Source organism: Caretta caretta, chromosome 1 (genome assembly GCF_965140235.1).
Source record: "Caretta caretta isolate rCarCar2 chromosome 1, rCarCar1.hap1, whole genome shotgun sequence".
In the NCBI taxonomy this organism is placed as follows: Eukaryota; Metazoa; Chordata; order Testudines; family Cheloniidae; genus Caretta; species Caretta caretta.
Window position 1 is genome coordinate 228593010 of NC_134206.1, and position 26503 is coordinate 228619512.

Below are 26503 nucleotides of genomic sequence, written 5' to 3' on the forward strand. Positions count from 1 at the left end.
CATGCCTTGTACAAAGACTATTGCAATAGTGTGTAGGGTGTGAATACAGGGATGTATTCTGTCACGCATCTACCCTATTATCCAAGACATTAATGAAAATCTTGAGTAGTACTGGACCCAGAGGTGACCTCTGTGGGACCCCATTAGATAAGCCCTCCCAGTTTGACAACAAACCATTGAAAGCTACTCTTTTAACCAGTTGTGCACCCACACTATAGTAATTTAATCTAGACCATATTTCCCTCGTTTGCTTATGAGAATGTCATGTGGAACTGGGTCAAAATAATTACTGAACTCAAGATATATGATATCTACGGCTTCTTCTGTATCCACCAGGACAGTAAGCACGTCAAAGAAGGAAATCAGGTTGGGTTAGAATGATTTATTCTTGACAAATCCATGATGGGTATTCCTTATCATTCTCTAAGTGCATACAGATTGTTTTTATAAGTTGTTCCAATATCTTTCCAGGAATTCCCAGGTCTTCGTTGTTCCCCTTTTTAAAGATAGATACTATGTTTGCCCTTCTCTTCTGGAATTTCACCTGTTCTCCAAAGTTCTTGAAGATAACTGCTAACAGATCTGAACTTCAGTTAGTTCCTTAAGTACACTAGGATTAATTTCATCAAGTCCTGCTGACTTGAATACATCCAACTTATCTAAATATTCTTTAACCTGATCTTTCTCTAGTTTGGCTTGCATTCCTTCCCCCTCCTTGACAATATTAATTGTATTTTGGCCACCATTACTCTTGTTAGTGAAGAGTGAGACAAAATAGGTTTTAAACATCTTGGCTTTCATAATGTATCAGTTATTATTTCTTCTTCTCTGCTAAGTAGAGAGACAAAGCAAAGTGTAGATCTTTTCTCTGGATCCTAATATATTTAAAGAATCTCATCTTATTGCCTTTTATGTCCTTTGCTAGGTATAACTCATTTTGTGCCGTAGCCCTTCTGATTTTGTCCCTATATTCTTGTTGTTCTTTTGTACCCTCCTTAGCAATTTGTCCATGTTTCCACTTTGGTAGGATTCCTTTTTGATTACTGGATCTTTAAAGAACTCCTAATAAAGCCATATTGGCCTCTTACTATTCTTCCTGTCTTTCCTTTGCATTGGGATAGTTCGCAGTTATGCCTTTAATATTGTCTCCTTAAGAAACTGCCAGCTTTCCTGAACTCCTTTTTCCGTTAGATTTTCTTCCTATGGGACCTTGCCTACCAGTTCTGAACTTGTCAAAGTCTCCTCTTTTTAAAGTCCATTGTCCTTATTCTGCTGCTCTCATTCCTTGCTTTCGTTAGAATCACAGACTCTCTCATTTCATGATCGCTTTCACCCCAACTGCCTTGCACTTTCAGATTCACTACCAATTCATCCCTATTGGTTAGAATTGACTCTGAAATGGCTTTCCCCCTGATTACTTCCTCCCCTTTCTGGAACAAAAAAGATGTTTCCAATACATTCCAAGAGCTTATTGGAAATGTTCTGGTTTGCCATATTAATTTTTGAGCAGATGTCTGGGTAATAAAGTCCCCTATTACTACCAGATCTTGTGTTTTGGATATTTCTGTTTTGTTCTAGAAATGCCTCATCCACCTCCTCTTCCTGACTGGTGGTCTATAATAGACCCCTACCTGGACATCACCCCAATTTTTTTTTACACCTTTTATCTTGGGCATACTCAACATGCTCATTTTAGTCCTGTTGGTAGGGTATTCAAAACTGTTCTCCTTTTCCATGATGGGGGGGGGGGGGTTGACTGGTGTGAAAGGGCATGAAATTTGGTTGGTCCAGAGTGAGGTGCTAATATGGTATGTTCTCCATAGTTTGCAAGACAGGGCTAGTTTGGGGTGCTATGCTTGACCTTTGTAACAAAATGTGTTCCGCTGCAACTGTTTGGCCCTGTATTGTGTGCAGCATATAAGTCCCATTCCAGAAACATATGCTCTGTTTCAAGCCTATGGAATTGCTCCAGGAAACCATCCTCCACCCTCCTGCCTTCGTGGCCTTCTGTTGGGATGCAGTTGTTAGGATATAGATATTCAGGCCTATACTCTAAATCCTAACAGCAGTCACTAGTTTCCTGAAGATCTTCGTTCTCATATTCTCTCATTTCTTGTATGTGTGGGCTGTGGTGTTGCAGGTACTAAAGGAAATCCAAAAAGCACAAATATTTATTGTCCCAATACTTGTCTCCATGCCAACAATGATCAAATGTTGCTTTCCCCACAATTCTGGAATACCATTCCCATCTCTTTTCCCACTCTGGGGTTCAAGATAAGACATTTTCCATCATTCTTCCACCCAGCATTGGTACCTGGTCCTGTATAAGGCCTAAGGGGGATGTGTGAGTTGAGAGGACAGGAGGCAGGTTAATAACTTCATGTGCAGCCCTGCAGGCTGTCTTTATATTGGAGCATGCTACTGCCAGGCATGTCTCCAGGAGACAGAGAAGGGTCTTGTTCAAAAAAACAATGAGCAAACCATTAAGATATGCACGACAGCTCTTTACCATGATTGTGTTGCCACTGCTGGTACAGTGGTGGACGGAAAACACTAGCTATATTGGCAATAATTATACTGAGGGAATCATTGCAAGACATTTTTTTCTATGCATTTTGAAATGTCTCTGTAGCCTGACTTTTGGCAATTTGCCTCATAAAATTTAATTGTACCTAAAAACTCCATGCACTGTTACAGTTGTGACCCAAGATACACTGTCTATTGCCTTTTCCGTTTCTGTATCTGCTGTTACAGTAACTTTTTGCCATAATTTTTTTTTAATCTCTGTTACACTGATATCTTGAACAGGAGGGAGGCTTGGGGTACGTGTGCAGTCAACTGGGAAGGAGAGTGACCATCAGGCAGCTTGGAAAGGGTGGCACTGGAGTGGCATGTTTGGCTGATGGTTATCAGATTTGCTAATTCAGGGAAATAAAACCTTTATAACTTTAGGTATCTGGTGCACATGCTGTTTTGAGCATGGCTTGCTGTTGGGGATGGGGAGAGGGGTGAGGAGTGTGACCCAGAAACTGTCAATGACAAGTGGCAAGCAAGGGGGTACAAGAATATCCTGGTTCTGGTATGTACATTCTGATTCACCAAAGAATGACATGTGAGGTATTAAATGAAAGCCAGGTTCACAGTGGTCATTGTTAAATGCATGTACAAATACTAGGTAAGGAGTTATGTATGTATAGTGAAAATATGTTCTTGGATTCTGCACTACAGCAGAGGGGGAAAAACAGGCTTCCTGTTAGACAAGAGATGTTTATTCACCTGTCTGTCAGCATGTAAATTAAGCATCGTAAGCCAACACAACGGATGCACATTTACATACGTCAGAGATATGAAATCAACAGGGAAGAGCACACAGGAAAAACAAGCAGCAGGGGATTATACTGTCTCTGAGTACAGATAATGAACTTTGGGGCTATAAGGAGAAGGGAAACAGGATATCCCCTTATTCTGCACCTAGGCAGTAAATAGGCAGTGTATTTACACACTAACAGGCTGTGCCCCAAGAGAGACCATTGTCTGCTGACCACCTGTTATATGAGGACCAGATCAGAGCCCAAACTGCGTAAAGGAGTGACTCAGATTCATGGGCATGCTTATTCTGAGTTAACAGCTATTAACAACTTGTGACCACCGGAAGAACCATTGGTGGTGTCTGAAGGACTATTAACCAACCAGAGCCCTTGTTAGATTTGGGCGGGGAGGGCGAAATCTCGGTAAGCTTATTAGCATGTATGTAGGTTGTTTAAAATATGTTTTCTTTGTAATGCTTTCACCTTAAGAATAGATGTACTTGCTTAGAAAGAGCTGTATGGTAACTGAACTAGCTAATCACACTTTATAGCCTCTGAGGAGAAAAGCAAAACAGGGCCTACTGAGGCATTTTGACTGTGCTAGGGAATTCACAGTGTAGGCAAGGAACTGTGCAGCCTGGAAATTCCTTGGTGAGGAGTGGGAAGAGATGCTTGTGTCTGCCCAAGAAAAGTGACAACTAGAGAGTCAGGAGCTGAGAGTAGGTGCCCTTGCTGACCATGGACAGGAATACAGGTGCAGTTGCCCTGAACTTTGATGTCTGTACAGTTCCTAGCACAATGGGAATGGAGCCTTTAAGCCCTACAAATAATCCACACTAATGCAACTATTCTCGGGGGTGGGGAGGGTTCTCACTTGTTCTCTGAAACATTAGGCTGCATTCAGGATGTTTAATAAGGTAAGATTGTATAGGATAAGATTGTATCTTAATTTAAATAAATATTAAATATATATTGAAGTCAATCAGGCTTCACAAGTATGTACAGTATGCCAGGGGAGAATTTAGCCCTTGAAATATAAACTGGGGCTGAAGTACAAAAGCTGGGAGAAAGAAGAAATCTGTGATGTCGTCTTTCCCCTTGCCAGAAAGTCATCTTCAGTGTCTGGTTTTGGGACCTGAACACGAGACACCCTGAAGAGGCCTGATTTCCAAAGGGTGAGAGTTCAGCACTTTCTAAAAATCAGGCCTGTTCAAGGTATCTCAGGTTGGGGCACCGAAAACTGAGACACTCAAAATCACTAGTCACTTCTGAAAATCTTGTCAATCAATAAATATTACCGCAGATTGACTGGTTAAGAGCATCCACTTGTAATATGATAAAAGTAGTAGCTAAATATAGAGGAATCCTTTTCTAAGTTACTATTGCTGTAAATTGCACACATCATAACTTTCATGTAGCTTCTGTGTGGTTATAATACATGAGGGTTATATGACACTGTTACTGGAACACATTCATGAACTGAAGCATGAAAAATTATAGACTAATGTACAATTATAATTTTCAATCATGTAATAGCACTAAATGTATGTCTTGATCCTGCAGCACTTAAGCATTTCAGGAGCAACAGGACTATTCAAGTGGATAAGTGTTCACAGGATTGGGGCCTTCTTTTATAAAACCCTGCTCCTGCAATGAGCTATAAGCAGGTAGTCCCCTGCGCCCACAGTGGGATCCATTGAAGTGACATGTGATTGGAGTAGCTGGGCCTAAGGTTGTAACTATTAAAAGGGTGGTGTATTTACTTATTACATTTACATGACAATTGCTCTGGCCAAACAAAACCAAAAAGAGAAGGTTCACTGTTGATACTACCAATCTTGACAGTACTATTTTAGGAACCAAAGAATGTGTTTGATTATACACAACTTATAGAAAGGAGAACCTAAAAAGGTTATTCAATTTGATTACAGCTTTTATATAGTCCCATAAATCTATACTTTAATCTTAAAATATGGTACAAACAGATTGGGTCCAAGAAATAATGCGCTTTGAGTAAATATGTAAATACATCAGCGGCTCTGCAAACTGTTACTTAGGTTAGTGATCTCTTTCACTTCATTGGACCGTGCATCCATGTAGCAGTCTGCAGGGCTGGCCTGAGATTCCTAGAGACACAATAAAAATTGACATCAATATTATCCATGTTGGACTTACATCAGAGCTCAACTCTTTAGGTTAGGAAGGAGCCTCATTACCTTTCAATGTGGGACAGTAAACTATAGCAAACCCAAATGCTTTCCCTCTGGTTTTTGGTAGCTCAATTTTAGCATTAACATTGGAGAACACTGACATTTGCATTCCATGAAACAGAATAAAATTATTGTGAAATCATCAGTGTTCTGCATTAGAAAGGCCTCAAAATTCCTCCCCTTAATTTATTGCAGGATTAGGAGGCCAGATTCCCAACTCCAGTCTGGCCCCTTTGGGCTACCTAGGTTGCCCAAAGTAGTGGGACAGTGGTTACATCTAGCCATCTGATATTACACTGGCAGATGGGAACTCTCAGCTGGCACAAATCTCCCAGTGTGTAATAAGCAGGAGAGGGTATGGCTGGGATGCTGCTTCATTTCATGAATTCTTAGCTGACAAAATGGTCCCCTGAGAACCATTGCCAGCTGGTGTAAGATAGACCATCCCTATGACTTGCATTTACAAGGCAGAGAATTAAGATGCTGTAACCAGCTCTTAGCAGATCCCAGCACAGCAGAGAATCTGGCCTATAATGCATTTGAATTGAGTAATCAGAAGGTGTGAGTTGGGATAAACCCTTAACAGGAGGGCCGGGGAATCTTCCGAGGGAATTTGTTTGGGAAATGCTAGGGTTTAGACCCAACTAAAACACTAGATCCAAACATACTCTGGATAAACTTGGATCTTGATCCAAAGTTTGCAGCAGGGTTGTGTCTATGAGATAAACCAAAATCTCAGATACTGATATAATCTTTGTAGTTGAGGCCCACCTCTGGAAAATGCATGCCATTATTTGGTGCAATGTTGTGCATTCTTAAGGCAAAAACTTACTCTTCAGAAATATTTTTGAGCCAGATAAAAGTTATCCTTAGCAGTGCTGGTTTAACAGTAACAAGAGACAGGGAATTGCCTCCAACTCTCTCTTCAGTCTAAGAGCTGACATAAACATTTGCTTTGTCCTGGTAAGTGGCAGAGAGGAAATAAAGAGGAATTGAAGGAGTCATGTCATTGCAAGACACATTCTATTTAAATTGAAAAGGTCACTGCCCACATGTTTTCATCAGCCACCACACCAGACCAGTTGAAAGTATTAGGCTTCAATAGGTGGCCTCTTACTGAGGGCAAGACATTTCAGGTGTAGTTTCCATTGCTGTAAAAAATAAGAAGTCCAACACACACACACACACACAAAAACTCATGCTGAGGTGTAATAAATGGTAAAAAGGAAATTTGATACATTTTTAGTAAAACAGACAAACATTCTTTTCTCCAATAGTTACTCTACATATTTCATTCTTCCAGAAGCTTAGTTGTTTAAAATAGCTTTACCTGTGAACTCCCATTCACTGTGATGAAGGCTCCCAGAGTGCTTAAGAAAAAATCCATTTATAAGATGCTCATTCACTAAGAAGTCTGCCAGGTCACTCAACAGGATTTTCAACTTTTCCTTATTCTTTCCTAAACTTGTATTTTCGGTATTGTAGCCTGGAAGACTCTCTCTAAAGAATTCCAGCGGAAGTATTTTAATTGGAAAATCATCTCTTATGTTGTATGAGTGTATACTGAGCTACACTGTGCAGAAGTCTATAATTAGGGCACAGTATGCAGTGCTGACAAGTGGTCAGAGTAGTCAGGCTACCTGAGTGCAGTTACATCAGTGGGGAAATAGACTCCCTTTCATCCAAGGTTAGACATTTGTTAGAGGTTCTCTTGTTGATGCCTCTGCTTTCCTATGTGATCTTGGACAATTTATTTAACCTCTTAGCCCTGGTCTACACTAGGACTTTAGGTCGAATTTAGCAGCGTTAAATCAATGTAAACCTGCACCCGTCCACACAATGAAGCCCTTTATTTCGACTTAAAGGGCGCTTAAAATCGATTTCCTTACTCCACCCCTGACAAGTGGATTAGCGCTTAAATCGACGTTGCCGGCTCGAATTTGGGGTACTGTGGACACAATTCGATGGTATTGGCCTCCGGGAGCTATCCCAGAGTGCTCCATTGTGACCGCTCTGGACAGCACCCTCAACTCAGATGCACTGGCCAGGTAGACAGGAAAAGAACCGCGAACTTTTGAATCTCATTTCCTCTTTGGCCAGCGTGGCAAGCTGCAGGTGACCATGCAGAGCTCATCAGCACAGGTGACCATGATGGAGTCCCAGAATCGCAAAAGAGCTCCAGCATGGACCGAACGGGAGGTACGGGATCTGATCGCTGTTTGGGGAGAGGAATCCGTGCTATCAGAACTCCGTTCCAGTTTTCGAAATGCCAAAACCTTTGTGAAAATCTCCCAGGGCATGAAGGACAGAGGCCATAACAGGGACCCGAAGCAGTGCCGCGTGAAACTTAAGGAGCTGAGGCAAGCCTACCAGAAAACCAGAGAGGCGAACAGCCGCTCTGGGTCAGAGCCCCAAACATGCCGCTTCTATGATGAGCTGCATGCCATTTTAGGGGGTTCAGCCACCACTACCCCAGCCGTGTTGTTTGACTCCTTCAATGGAGATGGAGGCAATACGGAAGCAGGTTTTGGGGACGAAGAAGATGATGATGATGATGAGGAGATTGTAGATAGCTCACAGCAAGCAAGCGGAGAAACCGGTTTTCCCGACAGCCAGGAACTGTTTCTAACCCTAGACCTGGAGCCAGTACCCCCCGAACCCAGCCAAGGCTGCCTCCTGGACCCGGCAGGCAGAGAAGGGACCTCCGGTGAGTGTACCTTTTAAAATACTATACATGGTTTAAAAGCAAGCATGTGAAAGGATTACTTTGCCCTGGCATTTGCGGTTCTCCTAGATGTAGTCCTAAAGCCTTTGCAAAAGGTTTCTGGGGAGGGCAGCCTTATTGCGTCCTTCATGGTAGGACACTTTACCACTCCAGGCCAGTAACACGTACTCGGGAAACATTGTAGAACACAGCCTTGCAGTGTATGTTTGCTGGCATTCAAACAACATCCGTTCTTTATCTCTCTGTGTTATCCTCAAGAGAGTGAGATATAATTCATGGTCACCTGGTTGAAATAGAGTGCTTTTCTTCAGGGGACACTCAGAGGAGCCCATTCCTGCTGGGCTGTTTGCGTGTGGCTAAACAGAAATGTTCCCCACTGTTAGCCACAGGGAGGGGGGAAGGTTGAGGGGGTAGTCACGTGGTGGGAGGAGGCAAAATGCGACCTTGTAACGAAAGCACATGTGCTATGTATGTAATGTTAACAGCAAGGTTTACCCTGAAAGAATGTAGCCACTGTTTTATAAAATGTGTCTTTTTAAATACCGTTGTCCCTTTTTTTTTCTCCACCAGCTGCATGTGTTTCAATGATCACAGGATCTTCTCCTTCCCAGAGGCTAGTGAAGCTTAGAAAGAAAAAAAAACACACTCGCGATGAAATGTTCTCCGAGCTCATGCTGTCCTCCCACACTGACAGAGCAAAGATGAATGCGTGGAGGCAAATAATGTCAGAGTGCAGGAAAGCACAAAATGACCGGGAGGAGAGGTGGCGGGCTGAAGAGAGTAAGTGGCGGGCTGAAGACAGGGCTGAAGCTCAAATGTGGCGGCAGCGTGATGAGAGGAGGCAGGATTCAATGCTGAGGCTGCTGCAGGACCAAACCAGTATGCTCCAGTGTATGGTTGAGCTGCAGCAAAGGCAGCTGGAGCACAGACTGCCACTGCTGCCCCTCTGTAACCAACCGCCCTCCTCCCCAAGTTCCATAGCCTCCACACCCAGACGCCCAAGAACGCGGTGGGGGGGCCTCCGGCCAACCAGCCACTCCACCACAGAGGATTGCCCAAAAAAAAGAAGGCTGTCATTCAATAAATTTTAAAGTTGTAAACTTTTAAAGTGCTGTGCTTAAAGTGCTGTGTGGCATTTCCTTCCCTCCTCCACCACCCCTCCTGGGCTACCTTGGTAGTCATCCCCCTATTTGTGTGATGAATGAATAAAGAATGCATGAATGTGAAGCAACAATGACTTTATTGCCTCTGCAAGCGGTGATTGAAGGGAGGAGGGGAGGATGGTTAGCTTACAGGGAAGTAGAGTGAACCAAGGGGCGGGGGGTTTCATCAAGGAGAAACAAACAGAACTTTCACACCGTAGCCTGGCCAGTCATGAAACTGGTTTTCAAAGCTTCTCTGATGCGTACCGCGCCCTCCTGTGCTCTTCTAACCGCCCTGGTGTCTGGCTGCGCGTAACCAGCAGCCAGGCGATTTGCCTCAACCTCCCACCCCGCCATAAACGTCTCCCCCTTACTCTCACAGATATTGTGGAGCACACAGCAAGCAGTAATAACAGTAGGAATATTGGTTTCGCTGAGGTCTAAGCGAGTCAGTAAACTGCACCAGCGGACCTTTAAACGTTTAAATGCACATTCTACCACCATTCTGCACTTGCTTAGCCTATAGTTGAACAGCTTCTGACTACTGTCCAGGCTGCCTGTGTACGGCTTCATGAGCCATGGCATTAAGGGGTAGGCTGGGTCCCCAAGGATACATATAGGCATTTCAACATCCCCAACAGTTATTTTCTGGTCTGGGAATAAAGTCCCTTCCTGCAGCTTTTGAAACAGACCAGAGTTCCTGAAGATGCGAGCATCATGCACCTTTCCCGGCCATCCCACGTTGATGTTGGTGAAACGTCCCTTGTGATCCACCAGAGCTTGCAGCACTATCGAAAAGTACCCCTTGCGGTTTATGTACTCGGCGGCTTGGTGCTCCGGTGCCAAGATAGGGATATGAGTTCCGTCTATAGCCCCACCACAGTTAGGGAATCCCATTGCAGCAAAGCCATCCACTATGACCTGCACATTTCCCAGGGTCACTACCCTTGATATCAGCAGATCTTTGATTGCGTGGGCTACTTGCATCACAGCTGCCCCCACAGTAGATTTGCCCACTCCAAATTGATTCCCAACTGACCGGTAGCTGTCTGGCGTTGCAAGCTTCCACAGGGCTATCGCCACTCGCTTCTCAACTGTGAGGGCTGCTCTCATCTTGGTATTCATGCGCTTCAGGGCAGGGGAAAGCAAGTCACAAAGTTCCATGAAAGTGCCCTTACGCATGCGAAAGTTTCGCAGCCACTGGGAATCGTCCCAGACCCGCAACACTATGCGGTCCCACCAGTCTGTGCTTGTTTCCCGAGCCCAGAATCGGCGTTCCACAGCATGAACCTGCCCCATTAGCACCATGATGCATGCATTGGCAGGGCCCATGCTTTCAGAGAAATCTGTGTCCATGTCCTGATCACTCACGTGACCGCGCTGACGTCGCCTCCTCGCCCGGTATCGCTTTGCCAGGTTCTGGTGCTGCATATACTGCTGGATAATGCGTGTGGTGTTTAATGTGCTCCTAATTGCCAAAGTGAGCTGAGCGGCCTCCATGCTTGCCTTGGTATGGCGTCCGCACAGAAAAAAGGCGTGGAACGATTGTCTGCCGTTGCTCTGACGGAGGGAGGGGCGACTGACGACATGGCTTACAGGGTTGGCTTCAGGGAGCTAAAATCAACAAAGGGGGTGCCTTTCAAGGAATATTTCAGGCAGGACTGCACGGAGGGTTCCAATAAGAAATGGTGCACCTAAGTTATCGTTCTTATTGGAACAAGGAGGTTAGCCTGGCCTCTGATTGATACATGGCTAGATTTACCTCGCTGCACCTTCTCTGTGAGTGACTGCAGTGTGATCTAGAGGAATGAGTCCCCTAGACAGGGGAGGAGCCAAATGAGTACAAAACAAATCTGGTCTATTTCTTGTTTTGATCCACTCCATCTATCTTTTACATCTTTGGCTGGCAGCAGACGGTGCAGAAGGACTGCATGCCATCCACATCTCATGGCTGCTCGGCAGAAGATGGTACAGTACGACTGCTAGCCATCTTCATCTCTTGCCTGCCTGGCAGAAGATGGTACAGTACAACTGCTAGCAGTCCGTATCGCCTGCCTGCTCACCATAAGACGGTTCAATAGGACTGACTGCAGGACTAAAGAGAATGACCTGGTCAAGTCACTCCAAATTTAGTCCCTGCGCCCATGTCTGCCCAGGCGCTCCCAGCCGACGTGGCCAGGAGCACCTCGGACACGACGAGGACGACTACCAGTCGTATTGCACCGTCTGCTGCCAGAAGGCAATGGGTTGCTGCTACTGTGCAGCAAAGCCGTACCGCGTCTGCCAGCACCCAGGAGACATAGGGTGACGGTTACCTGAGCGGGCTCCATGCTTGCCGTGGTATGGCGTCTGCACAGGTAACTCAGGAAAAAAGGCGCGAAATGATTGTCTGCCCTTGCTTTCACGGAGGGAGGGAGGGAACGGGGGCCTGACGATACGTACCCAGAACCACCCGCGACAATGTTTTAGCCCCATCAGGCATTGGGATCTCAACCCAGAATTCCAATGGGCAGCGGAGACTGCGGGAACTGTGGGATAGCTACCCACAGTGCAACGCTCCGGAAGTCGACTCTAGCCTCGGTACTGTGGAAGTGCTCTGCCGAGTTAATGCACTTAATGCACTTAGAGCATTTTCTGTGGGGACACACACACTCGAATATATAAAACCGATTTCTAAAAAACCGACTTCTATAAATTCGACCTTATTCCGTAGTGTAGACATACCCAGAGTGTGTTAGTATAACCATCTAGAAAACAGCATTTGCTATGGCTATTTCCTGCTGGCCCAAAAACATCTATCAAGTGGATTACCTCCAGAGGGTAAATTGAATTTGCTTTCAGCATTGCCATCACCTCATTAGTCCCTGTAGAGTACTAAGAATTGTCTTCCTGATCCTTGTGTTGTTGTTGTTGGGGTTTTTCTTTTGGGGGAGGGGAAGGGAACAAACAATAGGATACAATGAAATGACTGATGACATATAGGTTCATACTCCTCCCAAATGATAATTCCCTATAACTACAAAACAGTCACATGATTAGGGGAACTGAGAGATAGAGAAGTTATTACTAAATTTAACACTTAAAATATTGGCTTAGTAAGATCAACAAAAAATAAGGTTGGGGTCTATTTAAAACTATTACAGAAAGACAAACACTTATTTTTTAAAATACAAGAAAAAATGCTTATTGGTGTGTATCCAAACCTGTTCTGTAAACAAATATAGTGAACAGACTTTTAATTTCTCTGATAACCCTGGGAATTTCTTCCAAGTGTCCAGTAAGATGCTTTGATCCCAGCAAAACAAACACGGTAGCATGTCTCAGAGCCTGAGTCTACAGGCTTGGGCTTGTAGGATCCTTGCTACCAAACTAAAAATACCAGTAACTGAGTGAGAATGTCTACACTGCTATTTTTAGCACTGAGGCATAAGCCTGGTAAGCCTACATCTGTAAAGTTGGGCTCAAAGACTTGGGTGTTATGTGTGTGTGGGTCTGCAGTGTAGGTATACTCAAAGACTATGGGTGGAGCAGTGACTCCTTAGCAGGCTGGGGAGAAACTCTACCTTGTGACATTGCTTTCCCTGCGCAGCAGGGAGCTCTGGAAGGCATTGTGCCTCTGGGAAGCTCAGTACTTCTTGGAGCTCCCTTCGGGGGGTACTACTCTGCACCATGCTAATGTAGGCCACTGTTTGATATGCAGAATCATGTCCCTAGTAGGCACAACAGTTGGTTTGAGGTCAAGCTCCCAAATTAAAGGAACGGGTGCTCAGATTAAGGTGTGGCTCCAAAATTACTTGTTTCCTGCTACCCCAGTTAGAAAAGTATTTTGGATGTCATGTCTCCGTTCCCCCAAGAGATTTTTATGGTGTCATTTTTCAAGATTCTCCTGCAGGTGACTGCTGCTCTACTTTATTATAGTTGTGATAGTAATTACTTCAAAGAGCAATTGTTAGCCTTAATTAATGTTTGCAAAACACTCAGATATTAAGGTGAAATGCTATAAAAAAGCTAAACTATTTTTTGTCAAAGTAACAAAATCTTAGGAATATGAGAGTTTGCTACAGCATTCTCCTATTCAGTCCTAGCTGCAAAATGAGGGGGGACCACTTTTTTTCCTCCTTTTCTATGGCTATGTGATGTAAATTCTACCTCTACATTGCTTAAACAAAAAGATTACTTTGAAGCTAGTTTTGCAGATCTGCATCAGTAATCGTCTCAGTTTGTAAAACTAATTACTTGAGCTATGTTTTTACATATAAGGTTTCTCATTGTACCAACAGATGTCTCTTTTTTTTTGGCTGCATCTGTAAGGTTTGGAGAACCATCAGGTTTATTAATATTTTCTGTATTTATAGAAAACTTGTGCTTTATAAATATCAAATTTTGATCTTCTCTATATATGTTTTGTAGAACCATAGAGCCAAAATATGCCTTGAGTGAGACCACAGTGATGGGCATAAAAGCCGAGCTAGATAGAAGTATTATTTCCACGCTTTGTCCAGATGGCTGGAGTGTTTGTGTGGGATTTTTAGCTGTTCCTTTCCCTCTCCTCAGATGGAAATGTAAGAGTTGTTATTCTAAGCCCATAGTTATTGTTAGAAAATCAAATTCCATCTGTTTCCAACTGAACAAGGAACGAGGGAATCAACAGAAAACCCCATTTGCTAAACAACACTCATTGCCACCTGTGAGCGAAGAAACTCAGGGCAAATGAAGTCTGGTTAATCTGTCAGTCGCTCTCCTGATCAATTAGAAAAACGACATCTACTTTTAGAGAGAAAGTGGATGAGATAATATCTTTTATTGGACCAACTTCTGTTGGTGAAAGAGGCCAGCTTTCAAGCTACACAGAGCTCTTTTTAGGGTCTGTGTAGCTCAAAAGCTTCTCTCTTACTAACAGAAGTTGGTCCAGTAAAAGATATTACCTCACCCACCTTATCTCTAATACACTGGGACCAACAGGGGGTTTCTCCAGGAGCAAACACAGATGCTGCAGGCTCTTGTGGACCTGACAACACAGGGTTCAATAATCATGGATTTGCCAGCCTTTGCAGTCCATGGAGAACTCCATTATAACACCTCCCTATATTCCCTACCCTCAACATTCCACATGTGGATCAGGAGTTGCATCCCTACCACGCCACCCCAGGGAACATTAAGGACAACCACAGCTTCCCGTACACATACATGTGAAACCACGGTTGCTTTATGTGTAGCTAAAATGGACGTGAATGTTCTGTTCCATTAATTTAGTTTTGTATGTATTTGCTTTTAAATTGCAGAGATTTCTCTTTTCACTTTTTACTTTGTTACTGAATAAAATTCTATTCTTTATTAGTTCACAAGATATGCTGAAGAGTGCCTAGCAGCTCTGAAACTGACCACATACTTGTAACTCTACAGTGTGACACAACTCATAGGATCAATGACTCACGGTGCAATAATCATAAAATGTACAGTAAGCAGTGTAAAATTAATAGGTGCATTCACAGTGTTATATTCACAGATGTGCACCAAGCACCATATATTTCCTCCCTAAAACAGCAGGGCTAGGTAGCTCACAGTATACCACAACGCATTACTGAGTCTTACTCTTAAAGTGCCCTTTTAAAGCCTCCCTGAGCTGTATAGCTCTGCATTAAGCTCTTCTAATAGCCCTTGCATCTCCCTGTTCAAACTCAGCAGACAGCTTCACCAACTCTGCCTTCCACCCCAGTGGCGACTTTTTCCACTTTGCTTTACAGATATTATGCAGGACACAGCAGGAAGCTATAACCAGTCAGATATCTTTCTCACTGAGATCCAATCTTGTGAGTGAATGGCAGTGTCCCTTCAATCTACCAAAAGCACATTCAGCTGTCATTCTGCACCTGCTGAGCTGGTAGCTGAATCTTTTTTTCGTGCTGTCAAGGTGGCCAGTGTACAGCTTCATGAGCTGTGGCTAGGCTGGGTCCCCCAGGAATGCTACTGACATTTCAACATCACCAGTGGTAATAGACCAGCTGGGAAAGAAAGTCCCTGCTTATAGCTTTCTGAACAGCCCTGTGTTCTTAAAGATGTAAGTGTCATGCACTTTCCCTGACCAGTCCACACTGATGTCAATGTAGTATCCCTGGTGATCCATCATAACCATAGAAAAGTAGCCCTTTCTGTTTATGTACTTTGTGGTAGTCTGGTGCCAAAATAGTGATATGCATGCTGCCTATTGCTCCACTGCAGTTTGGGAACCCCATCGCTGCAAATCCATCTTGCACATTGCTGAGAGTCACAGCCCTGTGTAGCAGGAGACAATTAATGGCCCTGTATAGTTGCATGACAATGGCCCCTGTGCGGATTTTCCAATTCCAAAATGATTTCTTACTGGCCAGTAGCAATCCAGTGTTGAAAGTTTCCACAGTGTGATTGCCGCTCATTTCTCCACTGTCAGTGCGGCTCTCAGTCTTGTGTCCCTGTACTGAAGGCAGGAGTGAGCTCAATATACAGATCCAGGAATGTGGCCTTGTGCTTCGAAAAGTTCTGAAGCCACTGCTCGTCCTCCCAAACCTGCATTATGAGAAGCAGTGCTCCACCATCTGCAGATGCTCGTTAACACCACCACCAACCTTGAATTGATTCTTACTATGTCCTACAGCAATCTGTCCTCCAAGAAATTGTCCTGTCCCCTGCTGATCTGGTTGTTCTTATTGCTCTGCAAACACTAGACTATCATGAGTCCTCTGCTTGCAAAACTTATGACAAGAGCACAGAGCTGTGCAGGCTTCTGTCAGAGATGGTGGATAGTGAGGAGGGCCATGCCGGTTCACAGGATTTTTTAAAAAGTTGTGAAAATTATGGGATATAGACATTATGGGATCGAGACAGTGGCACACTGGGAAGTTGACCCCTTGTTCCCAGTCCATCCCTGTGCCACTCGTTTCTGCCCCACCATGCGTTGTCACAACTTCCCAAAAGACAGCACACTGGACAACGACGGGTTGCACACTGGGGATATCTACTCATGGTGTACGGTACTGTGCATCAACACTAGTATTCCTGGGAGTACATGCAGTACAGACAGAAGAAGCCAAGTATGCACACGACCAAGTAATATACTAACAGTGGCAGCTTTATGCCAACGTAACTTGTCAACCAAGGTTAGTAGTTTAGACATGGCCTAAGTTACCCATGACTGTAGTACTACTAGATACAGTTTAGGCAAGGACAGTGAACTAAATGAAGGATCCTGACTAGTTACAACATTAATTTTGTTTTACAAAATAATTGATTAATATGTCTTATAACTTCCATATTTAAAAAAAGAAAAAAAAATACTGTGGCAATGTTGTTCCCCCAAGAGATAGTATTTTTGCTTTTAATGTGCTGGGGAAGGACCTGTTGTGAAGCAATAATATATGGGGAAATGAATTACCGAGTTTGGAGGTGTGGGGGAAGGGAGGGACGCCTAAAAAGTAAATTCACAATCCTCATTCACCAGTGAGGAAAACCTCATACAAAGAGGCGACAAGGAGAATAAATAGAATAGAAGAATCAATCATCTTTGAAAATTGAACTAGTAATTTTGCAATTGAGTATTTTTTTCTTCATTTTTCAGAGTGAAAGAATTTGAGTTATATACAGTGTATGCACTTAGTAAGATAATGTATAATGGATGTTTATCACATTTAAGACTAAATTTCTGCACAATAGTCAATATTTTGTCTATGGACCAAAACTGTTTGTTTTTCACACAATTAAATACCTTATTCTATCAATAATTCTACTCTCAGAATTGAAAGCAAATACAATACTCTGTAGATTAATTTATAGCTGAGTGAATCAAACAAATGAAACACTTTCTCTGAAAAAAATATTTTCCCTCTGTCAGTGAAGGGATTAGTAAATAATTCAGAAGTTATAAAGCAGTGCAGTATAACATCTGTTAGAGAATACCTGAATCTTCTCAGTAATTATAATTAATATACATTGCCCTTACATTGATGTAATACCTTTCATCCTGAAGGATCCAGAAGTGCTTTACAAACTTTGTGAACTCAACCATATACATATATTAAACAAAAATTAAAAGAAAATAAATTTGGTCAAGTATTCAGAAGTTAGGAAATACCAAAATTAAGGTTTCCTGGGTAACCTTAACAGAATTCCTATGTGATACTATGCAAATCACTTAAACCTTTTTTACAGGTGGTCACTAATTGTGTGTTCCTTATTTGAGGTGCTGGGGTCTGATTTGCAGAAGTTCTGAGCACTCACAGCTGAAGCTGAAATCAATGGCATCTATGATTTGAATGTATAAAGTGCTATATAATGCTAAGTGCTTTGAAAAATCAGGTTCTAGGTGTTTCAGTTGGGCACCCAAAAGTCGTGAATACCCTTGACCTTAATTTCTCTGTGCCTCAGTTACCCATCTGTGAAATGGGAATAACAGCACTGCTTTAATTCACCAGGTGCTATGAAAATACATTGATTAATATTTATGAAGCACTCAGGTACAATATGGATGTGCACTCTGGAAAAGCCTGTGAGGTAATGAATAATTCTGTCTTCAGAGCAGGGTTTGAATAGTGTGCAGTAAAGAAGGCCTGGGGCCATACATTGAACAATGAGAAGAAAATGGTCATTGAATGGCTGGTCAATAATTGAGCACTATCTTTTCTGTGCACTGAATGAGACGGGGTCCTATGGGGGAAAACAGTATGTGATCGTGTAATTAAAGTCTGTGTAATACATGCACAAAAGGGAAGGGCCTGAATTAGTTTCACAGGCACTGTTTCACCATCACCTCTGGAGGGGTGGTGAGGAAATCTTCCTGGAAAAGACGCTGGCTGCATATTTCCTGGGGCAGCCTCTAGCCCTCTTATACTGCATGTTGCCCTCTGCATATATAGTGCTGTTGTGTTGTAAATAAAGTACAAGCTGTGCATAAGTTTATGCATGTTTGCTGTGATCAGTGGAATTATGATGCTACCTCAAGGGCTAGAAAAGACTTAATTCATCCACAAAGGTTTTTGTACATCTATAAAAATTAATGTATTCAGGCGTTGCCTACAATACATCTGCGGTTATGTAATAGTATTCAAAAACAAACAGTGTCAGGCTAACACTTGCTGTTTAAAGCTTCTCTCACCTGAAAAGCACTAGCAATGTCAGTGGTGGTAACCGTGCTAATTTCAGGCTGTTCAAAATCGGCAGCCTACCTGCCCTGGCTGGCAAGCATCTCATTCAGCCAGGCAACTCTCTCACCTTGCTCTCACAAATATTATGCAACACACAGCATGCAGCAATAACTGTAAGAACAGTTTCCTTGTTGAGGTATAGCCTTGCTATCAGGCATTTCCACCTGCCCTTCAGTTTTCAAAAGGCACACTCCATTCCTTTTGCAAGTGTACTGGTGCTTAGTTAGACCTTTCCTTGCCTTTGTCCAGCTTACCATTACATGGCTTCATGAGCCAGGGAAACAAAGGGTAGGCAGAATCAGGATTAGCACAGAAACCTTGGGCAGCCCAAGGGAAGAAAGACCTTCCTGTCAGATTATCAACAAGTCCTGAATTTCTAAAGATCCTGGCACTGTGGACTCTTGCAGGCCATCCAAAGGTGACGGTAGTAAAGCAGTGGTGGGCAACCTGTGGCCCGCAGGCCACATGTGGCCCATCAGGGCAATCTGATTGCGGGCTGCGAGACATTTTGCTGATGTTGACCGTCTGCAGGCACGGTCCCCCCGCAGCTCCCAGTGGCCATAGTTCGCCGTTCCCGGCCAATGGGAGCTGCGAGAAGAGGTGTGCCGCAGAGTGCCTACCACAGCAGTAAAGCATTCCTGGCGATCTACCAAGGCCTGCCCTGCATAACTATTCGGTGGTTAGGTGGTGGTATGGGGAGGGGCACAGAAAGAGGACATGTGTGCTGTCCATCACCCCAGCACAGTTAGAGAAGCCCAGCTCTGTGAATCCATCTGTTATTTCCTGTACATCGCTTAGTCTGACCTGTTTGTGCAACAGGACATGCTTTCTCGCCTTACAACTGCCCCCACTGTTGATTTTCCAAAACCAAATTGATTTCCCACTAACCGATAGCAATCTGGGGTTGCAAGCTTCCACATGGCAAGCACCACTCATTTCTCCACTGTAAGGGCAGTGCTCATCCCGGAGTTTCTGTGCTGCAGGACAGTGGTGACCTCAGTACACAACTCCAGGGATGTGGGCTTCTGCATCTGAAAGATCTGGAGCCACTGCTGATTGTCTCAGGTTTGCATCATATTCAGTCCCACCAGTTGGGGTTTATTGGATTGGCTCAAAATTGCTGCTCCACTGCATGTAGTTGCTCCATGAATAGCTGTTATATAATAGCTCTGTAGTCATTGTCACATCCCCCTCTGTTGTCTGTCTGAGTGCACAGCCTGCAAGTACAAGAGGTTCATATGGTGTCCTTATGACAGGAAAGAGAACAGAGTCTTTCTCTGTCATATCCATGCTTGCAGCTGTGAGCTCGTAAATGGCGTACGAGAGTGGTTGATTATGGAATAGGACAGAAGGAATTGTGGGCATTTGATCCCAAATCTCCACAATTCCCCCAGAAGTGTGCAGGTATCCCACAATACCCTGCACCCATTTTTATTTTGAGTCAATGCTAAAGAGATTTTGTTATGATGAAATACATATTTCTTTGTACTTGGAAATAATAATATGCCTGTTATGATGGCAGTATGAGGTTGATGGGGTCCTTAGCTGTTCAGTTAGTTGCTTTTAAGTGCTTGGGTTTTATAAATAAGGTCATAGATAGCTACATTGTTCACAGATCTAAAGGGAGTGGTCTGGGCCAATACTTTGTATTAATATACTGGTTTTTCATCTCTAGATCTCAAAACACTCGACAATGATGGGAGTGCACAATTAGCCCATTTTATAGTTGGCCTACCCAAACTAAGTACAGAGATTTGAACTAATTTGAATGAGGTATACTGTGGGTCTATTTCATCAGAGTTCTGTTTCCAGCTATGTCACAAGCTTCTTGTGTAATCTTTGGCAAGTCACCTAGGCCCTCTGTTCCACAGTAATTATTTGGTTTAATTAAAGTTTTCAGAACACATTCTCATTGTCAATGAGATTCTGAAGACAGAAGTTTTGTTGTTGTTTGAGTGGGTTGGAGCCTTATAATGATTCTATTATAACCTAAACAATGGTCAAACTATCACCTTTGGGACTAGAACCCTGGTTCTCTAACTTTAAAAATACAGAGCTCCACCAACTGAGCCAAAGAGCTCACTGGAGTTGTAATCTATATATTCTTTCTAAGCTTCAGCCACCCAATAGACAGCAACATGTCCCACATACATCAGGGTCCAAATCTTCCCTGATGTTCAGAAAGGAGAACATACCCCTTCTCACCTGCTCTGAATGCCCCTTAACTGCAAATGAGGATATGGTCCAGAGTAATGGATACTGCTCCAAATAAATCAGTGGGATTGTGAATATGTGTGTGTGTATGTATGTGCATATATATACACCTGCATACACGCATACCTCTCATTGACATCAGTGTGGGCAGGACTGACCCCCAAACTATCTGCAAGAGAACTCACTAATAGCTTTGCATAACTCTAATATATTTTCTTCAAATGTAGCTAACATACATAGGTGCTGGAACTAGGGATGTGGGGGATGCTGCTGCACCCCCAGGCTTGAAGTGGTTTCCATTATATACAGGATTTACAGTTTAGTTCAGTGGCTCTCAGCACCCCTGTTATAAACATTGTTCCAGCACCCCTACCAACATATAATTTTGTAAGGAGATTTAAGCTTGACGAGGAAGTAACAAGCTATTTAGGAGCTGGGGGAAGATAAAGAAATGTTAGAAAAAACTCAATTTCATATCAGGGTAATTGTTAAATGATTCATACAGTTTGACTTTTCTTTGTACTTTGTGGAAATGTTCTTCTTTGTCTTCAGAGTAAATATGGTAATTTTTAGTCCATGCCAATCTGGCAAGCCAAAAATATAGTGAAGGTAAAACAGAGCTTTATAATGGATCTTGGTTGCTGATTCAGAGGCTGTTTGTTACAAACACCACTCGTTCTAATATCTATGTTTTCCCTAGAGCAGTAGTTTTCAACCTTTAGTCATTTGTGGACCCCAAAATTTTTTTGAATGGAGGTGAAAACCCCTTTGGAAATCTTAGATATAGTCTGCAGACCCCCAAGGGTCCATGGACCACAGGTTGAAAACCACTGACCTGGAGAATTCCTGCCTAAGTACAGACCTAGTCCAATACTACTTAGCTTAGAAATTCACTAGATAACAACTTGAGGTGTTTTGACTATATATTCTTCTGTTTAAAAAATAAGTTTCAAAATGTTGAATATAAAATAATGAGGACACAGTTTGGGTTTGTTGTGAGAAATTTGGCAGTTAGCACCAGTGCTGTTAGCTTTGCAAATCTTGGCTGACGGTTCAATCAAGGTTCTCTCCAGGTTGACAATTAGTATGCATCATTCATCTAGAATGTGTCCCAGCCATAGGTCCCCTGCTTAAATGTTTGGCACACATAACCTTTGCATTTTGGCAGGTGTGATGGGGTGACTACCCCACATTCACCCTGCAGGGTTTAATGCAGGCCAGATGAGCCAATTAACCCATTAGACAGTTGATTAAGGAGGCTCAGCTGCACAGGAATAGGTGGGGCCTATAAAGCCCAGGAGCTGAATGGCTACAGGGTTGCTGGGAAAAAGCAGACACTTCTAGGAGAAAGGGAGTAATGAATGAAAAATACAGATACTCTCTGGGATGAGGGGAGGAGACTTTGGGAACTGGTAGCCCCAGGAAGAAAAGGGGAACTGATGATAGGAAGAAGCCCAAGGATAGAGCACTGAGTCCAGAGAGAGAGCAGGCCCAGACCTCTGAGCTGAGAGTTCCTGGACTGGAACCCAGAGAAGAGAGTGAGGGGCCTGGTTTACACTATCAACCACTGGGTGAATGGCACTGAGGCAGTGAGCAAGAAAACTGCCTAGGACTATTGAGGTGTTAAACTCTCCTGGACAGAGACATGTCTTGAGGGCTGAACCACAAAGAGGACACTATGGTTCCTGAGGCTTTAAGAGGAGCTGCGAGTGGATAGAGTGATGGTGTGCAAACTGGATGCTGGGGTGTCAGTCTTGAGCTAATTCCCAGAGTAGCAGGCGGTGCCTGTCTAGTGGTGTGCCCTGTGACAGCAGGCTGTTCATCTTACTTCAATTGGACTGTCTTAATACAGATCAGCTGAGATTAAAATCAGACAGCGTGAACACTTAACATTATGGAGATTTGTATACTTAACCCCTGATTTTTCCCAGTGCTGCCCATTATTCATTGCAAAGTTTGTTTTTGCACTCTTTTAGCATCCTTCACACAAACACTTCAGAGCTCTTCACTTCTGCCTGGTGTAAACTTAAAAGTTTTGATAGCAGTGTTCGGTTGGTTAGGAGGGGTGTGGGGGGAACGCATTCCTGACCAACATAGCTATGCCAGCACAAGCCCCATTGTATATGCACTTACACCATCAAAAAAGTCCTTTTGCTGATATAACTTATTTTGAACTGGTCTGAGCTATGCCAGGAACAGAACTCTTGCTGGTATAAACTGGCCTCCACTAGAAGGGTTTGTTGGTATACCTATCCCAGAAAACCCTTTCTAGTTTAGACAAGGCCTTAGAGTAAATAAAACAACAAACAGGCAGAAATAATGAAAAAGTTTAATAGCACCTCAAAGTCTGTGGCTAAATTTTTTAATTTACTCTTTGGACTAACTGGAACAGTAGTAGTCCAAGTGATGAGAAAGTGGTCACTAGAAAGCAGGAGACAATGGGTGACAGAGATTTTCCCCCCAGCTAATGCATTCTAGATAACCCTAGTGGGATTGTTTGATTTCAAGTGGTGAAGTCCAGGTCAGAACCGTTTTAATCTGAAGAGGCCCCCACTGTAATCGCACAGAATTTATCTGAGTTCATCAAGTCAGTGGTGGATGGGATGGCATAGGTTGCACTGACCAAGCAAGCTAATGCTTTGCCAGCAGTGGCAGCCCCTGTAGATTTCCTCATTGACCACTTGGAGAAGTGTCCTTCTTTACAAATTCAGTTGGATTTTTTTTCTGTTCCCTATTAGGGCTCTGCTGTACCCATGTGGGTGAAGTAAAAGTAGAGAGATGATTCCCACAGTGCAGTTCTTTATAGGGAAAACATCATGTGACGGGTTCGGTCACAGAGACCCCCTTGGGACTGCCACCTGATATGCTGAAACTACCTCTGAGCCCATTTTCCACTGCTAGCTTGGGACTTCAGAACCCTGCCTTGTTTAGCCAGACACACTAGTCTGCTGCAACACAGACCCAGGTCTGGTCCACACCCCCAAAGCTGTAGGCTTTAACTGAAAACCACTCAGCAGGTATTCCTGTCTCCAGAACCCAGACACCCAGCTCCCAATGGGATCCAAACCCCAAATAAATCTGTCTTACTCTGCATAAAGCTTATACAGGGTAAACTCATAAATTGTCTGCCCTCTATAACACTGATAGAGAGAGATGCACAACTGTTTGCTCCCCCAGGTATTAATCAAGAACTCTGGGTTAATAAACACAAGTGATTTTATTAAGTATAAAAAGTAGGATTTAAGTGGTTTCAAGTAATAACAGACAGAACAAAGTAAGTTACCAAACAAAATAAAACAAAACACGCAAGTCTAAGCCTAATACATTTAAGAAACTGAATACAGGTAAATCTCACCCTCAGAGACGTTCCAATAAGCTTCTTTCACAGACTAGATTCCTTAGTCTGGGCCCAATCCTTTCCCCGATACAGTTCTTGTTAGTCCCAGTTCAGGTGGTAACTAGGGGATTTCTCATGACTGGCAGCCCCCTTGTTCTGTTCAACCCCCTTTTATAGCTTTGGCAGAAGGCGGGAATCTTTTGTCTCTCTGGGTCCCCACCCCTCCTTCTAAATGGAAAAGCACAAGTTTAAGATGGATTCCAGTACCAGATGACATGATCACATGTCACTGTAAGACCTTATTCTCCATTCTTTCAGGGCTAAAACTGCACATACCCAGGAAGGTTTGGGAGTAAACAGAGCCATTCGCAACCAATTGTCCCAGTTAATGGGAGCCATCAAGATTCCAAGCCACCATTCATGGCCCACACTTTGCATAGTTACAATAGGACTTCAGAGTAATACTTCATATTTCTAGGTTCAGATACGAGAATGATACATTCATACAAATAGGATGAACACACTCAGTAGATTATAAGCTTTGTAACAATATCTTACAAGAGACCTTTTGCATAAAGCATATTTCAGTTACTTTATACTTACACTCATAAGCATATTTCTGTAAAACATATGGAGTGCAATGTCACACATAGGGTATGGGTTAAGGAACTATAGACTGTAGGACTGTCTCTAGTGTATGCAATGTTTGGTGTGTACAGTATTTTTGAAGTGTATTTTCTTTTGGTGTTGTGAAGAGCAATAAAGGAAGAAAAAGCACTCTATATAGGACTTTAAAATTCTCTCGGCATCATTGTGATATCTTAGAAATCCTTTGTCTTGTCAGTTTTTTTCCCTTATAAAGGCAAAGAAGGCAGACTAGTACTCAATTCAGAAAAACCCACACAGGGTGCAAAAAGGACTTGTTTAATTGGCTAAACAAAGCAGTGAGACAACACAAGTTTCAGCTTGACATGGATGTAGTTAGTATAAGGGGGCCATCTATTTTATACCACCTTACATATCACTTTGGATCACAGCTTTATCTCTTAAAAATAAGGGTCACTATAAATAATTATGGACATATTTAGAACATGATCAAATTCAAAGCAGCACTAAGACCCTGATGATCCATGTTTGTTTTTTTCCCAGGAGTGAGTGGTCTCGACCCATGAATGTGAAAACAAATGAAGCACCATGTTGGTTTGAAACATTTCAAACTCTTCTGAACTTGAGCTGTAATGACATCACTAAAATCTCCACCAAAAGAAACAGTGAAACACGTCCTGCATTTGCTCCAGATGCAACAACCACTGAAGACCCAGACAAGGAGTGTTTCAGATTAGATGGGCAAGGTTCAAACCATGAATGAGAAGATCTCCTTGTTGACAGCTGTTCATTGGGCAGCAGCCATTTTGTCAATTACCTTCTGTTGCTGAAAGGTTACAGATAAAGCAGTAGTTGGAAAGATCAACCTTTTTTTTAGTATCGATGTCACTGCTTCTAAAGAAAGGGATTGGTTAACAACCTAAAAGCATCATCAGCCTTATGTTTGTGTGGACTCTGTCCAAAAAACCTGCTCAGCTTGTAAAGTGAACTCAGGGGAGACTGCCAGCAATGGCAGACCTTCTGGAAGAAAATTGGGCTTCTAATGTTTTGGGGGTTCTTTGTTCTTGAAGATATTACTAAAAATCCACAGGATTCTGTGAACATATCAGTACTAACATATATATCAGTGCACTTCTTAGCATACAAAAGCAATCATTACCTGCTTTTGGCTAGAATATTAGCCAAACTTTAGCCCTTCTCAACACATGGAATGTCCTACCAGTGAATGTTACATGATGGACTCTACTTGTCCAGTAGGAGTAGCCAATAAACCAAAATATTCCTCTCCTTTCTTGGGTATAAATGCTCTCCTTTCCAGTGGAATAAATCCTTTCTCCCTATGCACCAGGGCAACAGGCAGTGTCCAATCTTTTACCCTACACTCCCATGACTACTTTTCTCTTTCTCCTTTTCTACATATCAGCCATATCATGTGTAGTGTAAAAAAACCAGCTGTTTTGGCTCTCTAGTCACTTATTAACCCTTGCTTCCATACTCCTGCAGACAGAGCAGAGATAATGAGGCAGTGGATGATAGCTTGACCCAAGTAGACCCAGCCAAACTATCGGAGCACCTTCCTGGACAAAGATGTGGAGTACCCCATATACCACCACAGTGACTAGATCAACAAATAAGGTAAGACAGAGGTGCACATAAGAGTAAAACTTGTTTTTTAAAAATAGGAAGAGAGAAATCAACACTTTCTGGCAGGGGTTGAAAAAGATTATATAGATTAGGTGGATCAGTGAGAAGGCTGACACAGGACAGAGTGCAGTGATTTAAGACTCT

At 43.0% G+C, this 26503-nt stretch overlaps 1 long non-coding RNA gene across 2 annotated transcripts in view; it reads left to right on the forward strand.

The window, feature by feature from the left end:
• Positions 1 to 26503, forward strand: part of LOC142069578 (uncharacterized) — a 48177-nt gene that overhangs the window by 9186 nt on the left and 12488 nt on the right. For both annotated transcript variants that reach the window (XR_012665487.1, XR_012665489.1), the window contains exon 2: positions 25259 to 26350. This is a non-coding gene — a long non-coding RNA (uncharacterized LOC142069578). The remainder of the gene's footprint in view (positions 1 to 25258; positions 26351 to 26503) is intronic.